This window comes from Dipodomys spectabilis, unplaced genomic scaffold, assembly GCF_019054845.1.
Source record: "Dipodomys spectabilis isolate Male_0828 unplaced genomic scaffold, ASM1905484v1 ptg000094l, whole genome shotgun sequence".
NCBI lineage: Eukaryota > Metazoa > Chordata > Mammalia > Rodentia > Heteromyidae > Dipodomys > Dipodomys spectabilis.
Window position 1 is genome coordinate 66086 of NW_024870771.1, and position 5597 is coordinate 71682.

The following is a 5597-nucleotide window of genomic DNA, read 5'->3' on the forward strand; positions in this document are numbered from 1 at the left end:
TATACACCCACATTTTCTTGATCTATTCATCTACTGAGGGGCATCGGGGTTGGCTCTATATCAGCTATTGTAAATAATGCTGCAATAAACATAGTTGTGCTGGTAGTTTTAGTATGGTCTTGTTTGTGATCATTTGGGTAAATGCCCAAAAGTGGGATTGCTGGGTCATAGGAGAGCTTTATCTGGAGTTTTTTGAAGAGCCTCCATACTGCTTTCCAAAGTGGTTGAACAAGTTTACACTCCCACCAAGAATGCAGTAGAGTTCCCTGTGGCCACATACTCTCCAGCATCTGTTGTTGCAAAAAATATGGAACATTTCACTGATTTGCGTGTCAACCTTGCTCAGGGGCCATGCTAATCTTTTCTGAATTGTTCCAATTTTAGCGTATTTGCTGCCTAATTGAGCACAGAACATTTTTTATATATAAAGTGTAATTGATTTTCTTAAACTAGACAATTCAAAAAAAAGTAAGTTCAAAAGAATTCTTGTGAAATTTTAGAACCATATATTTTTTTTTTTTTTTAGCAATACAACAAACTGTTAGAACCATGTATTTCTTACATAAGCACACATTCAAGAATAAAGTCAAGATTGGCATGTCAAAAACAAAATAATTCCAGATATTTGTTGTTCAAGAGATGTGTAGGAGGAGGAATTCAATTATTCTATACAAGGCACCTGTCATAATGAACACTGCAGCAAGTGTTAAGTTTTGTTAAAAGTTTTAAAGTTTTTTTTTTTTGTTTTTTTTTGGGGGTCCGGTCGTGGGGCATGAACTCTGGGCCTGGGCTCTGTCCCTCAGCAATTCAGCTCAAGGCTAGAGCTCTACCACTTGAGCCACAGCGCCACTTCCAGCTTTTTTCTTTTGGCTTATGTGGTGCTGAGGAATCAAACTCAGGGCCTCAGGCATGCAAGGCAAGCGCTCTACCACTGAGCTACCTTCCCAGCCCCAGTTTTAAAGTTTTAAATGTATTTAATTTTGGGAATTTACTTATATATGCCAAAATTAGGACTGTTTGTCAGGTCATAAACTTTTCTATAAAGTATTTAAGGTTTATGTTAGCAGACATATGGTACTAATTATGTACATTTCAGAGTTTATAGAAACATTACTAATAAGAAGTTGCAAAGTCTTTGCGTAAAGAAGCAGAGTGAAGAGTTAAGACTTGTTAACTACATAGTTTCTGTTAAATCTTTAGGGCTTCCTTACTTTACATGTTAGTGAGGAACAAATGATGATATAAGCCATATACAAATGATGAGATGAGCCATAAAAAATAATCTTAGTGAGTAACTTTAAACACTATTCATAGCCTATAAAACTCTTTTTGAGGGGCTGGGAAGGTAGCTCAGTGGTAAAGCGCTTGCCTTGCATGCTTGAGGCCCTGGGTTTGATTCCTCAGCACTCATAAGCATAAAAACAAGCTGGAAGTGGTGCTGTGGCTCAAGTGGTAGAGCACTAGCCTTGAGCTAAAGAGCTGAGGCGCAGCGCCCAGGCTCAGAGTTCAGGCCCATGACCGGACCCAAAATACAAACCAAAACAAAGTCCTCTTTTTGAACATCATAATCTTAGCCAGTTTTAAATTCACAGGAATATGAGAAAATAGTAAAATCTAATATGTAGTACACTTCAAATACTGAAAACACTGGTAATTGTTTGGTTTTTTATTTTATTAATCATTAATATTTAATTGTTGGTTTTCTTTATTTGTTGCATTGTTTCCCTTTTTGTAACATAATACAACTTTTTATAAGTCGTCATCAGGAGGTACTTTGAGAAGCTGGGATGGCCAAACCAGTTTTTATAGGTGCATGTGAGTTTACAAAGAAGAAAATTAAGAACAAAATATTTATTAAAAAAAAATCAAGTACAGTCTGAATCAAGAGGGATGATAAATGTCCACACCCAAAATCTTAGCCCTTGTCTGAAGTGGCGGTATTACAGAGTTGAGACCACAAAAGTGAGAGACTGTTTTTGTGTTTTTTGTTTTTGTCAGTCGTGAGGCTTGAACTCTGGGCCGGAGCGCTGTCTCTGCACTCTTCAGCTCAAGGCCGGCACTCTACCCCTTGAGCCACGGAGCCACTTCTGGTTTTCTAGTGGTTTATTAGAGATAAGAATCTCATGGACTTTCCTTCCCGGGCTGGCTTTGAACCCTGATCCTCAGATATCAGCCTCCTGCGTAGCTAGGATTACAGTTGTGAGCCACCGGCACCCAGCATTGTTTTGTTTATTTTTATTTTGTTGGTCATGGGGCTTGAACTCTGGGGCCTGGGTGCTGTCCCTCAGCTCAAGTGCTACCACTTGAGCCTTCATCTTTTTCTACTTCTGTGGTGCTGAAGAATCAAACCCAGGGCCTCGTGCATGCAAGGCAAGCACTCTACCATTGAGCCACCTTCCCAGCTCCTGAAAGACTGTGTTTTAAAAAATATTCTAAACAATATTTGCTTTCTGCTTTGGGTTATATAATGAACTATATGAATATCTTTTTATATTTTTGTGAATTGTCATACTTCTAAATTTATACTAACTTCAGCCACTTTATCCTTTTCAAAGTCATGAAATATCTCTGAGAGATTGCTTCTGTGAAGATTGTTTTTGCACTTATAATTTCTTCTGAGTCATTTTTATTTTTTTATCAAAATCATTTTATATTTAATGTTGATGGGTTATCATACATCAAATACCTTCAAATGTACATGTAGAGTCTAAAGATAGCAGTATGAATATTCTCATACAGCTCTTGTTTATCTGTTATGTACTTTCAGTATTATGGTACTTCTCTCTTTCACCCTTTCTCATTCAGGGTCTTTCTCTTTCATGCTCCATGTCTGCTACTTAGAATTTCTGCTGGTCTATTATCCTTCAGGATCCACTGGTTTTGTGGGAACATGATAAAGACCAACAGTTTCCCTTGAATTCTTTAAGAATTATAAGAGTGATGTGATATTATTCTTTGCCATTCTAAATGGCGAAACAACAGATCTAGGAATTCCTTTTCACTTTTAGTTCTATTATAAATTTTATCTCATAGGAATCATTGGGATAGATAAGATATTTTAACTTGTGACCTAAAAGTTCTTTTTCTTTTACAAACAACCTTTTTCTTTGATTATCAGTAAGTAACTACATGTAATGAAAACAAAGCTATCCTATGGTAAGTAGACCAAAGTTGTTCACAGGGATGAAAAACAAGGTAATGGGGCAAGTGAAAACAAAGGATACCCATCATAGAGTACAGCTCCTCAGAGCAGTTTATCATGTACACTTTGTGAGAATGACAATGTGCTGGGAACTATAGATTAAATCACTGAACACTGATTTATATATATGTACATATATTTGCATATGTATATTTATTTATATATGCATATATGTATGCATATGCCCTTATATATGTATACATGTATGTTACTATACACACAAATTCACACATACATATACACATGTATACATGCACACATGGAGAAAGACACATATTTACAGCCAACACAAGTTTCACTAGTTGTTGAATATGCCTTAGATGGAATGCTTGGAACAAAATATGTTGAAAATGTATTTGTCTCTATGAGTTCTTTTAACACTCCTCTTATCTCTTAAAACTGGTAGGTTTTGACAGATTCGACTTGCAAAATGCAGTACAAGTCACTCAGAAATCTCAGTAAGTAAAGAATATATGGTGTCTCCCAGCTCCCTACAGAATGCTTGCTCTTATAGACACTCTCAACAACCAAAATAGCAGGAAAATACCCTGGTAAAGAACAAAGTTATATATCTCATTGTTGCAATGGGTCCACCTATATCCCTAGTTAAACAATTTGTTTTTTCCCTTCCCCTCCACAAATTATACCTACATCAATACAGTGAAAGCAGGGGTTATATCATGGGGGAGAAACATACAAAGCAACATAGAAATCATCTTATAAATATGTTAGAAACAATTGCATGACAGGAAAAAAAACAAAAAACATTTGAATACTTATCTTGATACTAATATCAACTTATCTGACCTTTTCTGCTTGACTCAGACATATACTAGTTATTGCAAATAAGGGAAACCATGGGACCTATGTTTCTTTGGGCCAAGTCTTACCATTTCCTAACAAATGGGGCAATATCATTCTTTCTGATGGAGGCATAGAATTCCATTGTGTATATATACCACATTTTCTTGATCCATTCATCTACTAAGGGGCATCTGGGTTGGTTCCATATCTTAGCTATGGTAAATAATGCTGCAATAAACATAATTGTGCTGGTAGTTTTAGTATGGTCTTGTTTGTGATCATTGGGGTAAATGCCCAAAAGTGGGATTTCTGGGTCATAGGGGAGCTCTATTTGGAGTCTTTTGAGGAACCTCCATACTGCTTTCCAAAGTGGTTGAACAAGTTTACATTCCCACCAACAATGTAGAAAGGTTCCCTTCTGTCCACATCCCCTCCAGCATCTGTTGTTATTAGAGTTCTTGATTATAACCATTCTAACTGTAGTGAGGTGGAATCTCAATGTTGTTTTGTCGAAAAACGAACTTTACAACTTTGGTGGGTGAGGGGATGACCGGGTGTAGGGGAAAGATGGGAAGGGATGGGAAGGGGAAAAAAAGAGGAGCCAACAATGCTTGATAAGAAATGTACTCGTTATGTTGCCCATGTAATTGTAACTCCTCTGTACGGTATTCTCACAATAAAAAAAATTAAAGTTATAAGGCTCTAAGTGGCATCCTTCCTTGAGCTCTTTTCCAACAGTCAGCATCAATTCCTAAGCAGATGAGTGAATCCTCAGAAGACTGGACCTCAGATCAACATTTAACCAACCCATGTGAAAAGTCCTATGAGAGAAATGCTGACTGAGGTCTGGCTGATTTCCTGGCCAAGAAAAGAAGAAAAGAAGAAAGTATTTTTAATGTATTAAAGTTTGAGAATAATTTGTAACCTGTCAATAAATGTGTAGAACACAACTATACCAACTGACAAAAAATGATGTGCTCTTGGACTTGGTGAGTGATTTTACATGTGTCTACACAAGTAGAATCAGCATAAATCAAGCCAGCATTTCTTCATTTAAGATATGAGGAAAGGATACAGGTTGACCCATTGTAACAATGAGATGTACAAGACACTTTATCAAAGAAGGGGGTGGAGGGATGAGTTGGGGAGGTGTGAAGAGAAGGGATGGTAGGGGAAAAACAAAGGAGAGGGTGCTCAATAAGAAATGTACTCATGCCGGGCGCTGGTGGCTCAGGCCTCTAATCCTAGCTACTCAGGAGGCTGAGATCTGAGGATCGCGATTTAAAGCCAGACTGGGCAGGAAAGTCTGAGAAATTCTTATCTCCAATAAAACAACAAAAAACAGGAAGTGGCACTGTAGCTCAAGTGGTAGAGTGCTAGCCTTGAGCTGAAGAGCTGAGGAACAGCGCTCAGGCCCAGAGTTCAAGCCCCATGAATGACAATAGAGAAAAAAAAAGAAATGTACTTATTACCTTACTTATGTAACTGTAACCCCTCTATACAGTATCTTTACAATAAAAATATAGATTAAAAAGATACAAGGAAAGCTTCTGTACTTATAGGAAGTTGTATTTGTCACTCAATATCAGTA

At 37.3% G+C, this 5597-nt stretch overlaps 1 non-coding gene across 1 annotated transcript; it reads right to left on the reverse strand.

Moving 5' to 3' along the window:
- Positions 1-301: 301 nt before the first annotated feature.
- Positions 302-408, reverse strand: LOC122112501. The gene has a single exon (XR_006148229.1). It is a non-coding gene; the product is annotated as a U6 spliceosomal RNA (small nuclear RNA).
- Positions 409-5597: the final 5189 nt, after the last annotated feature.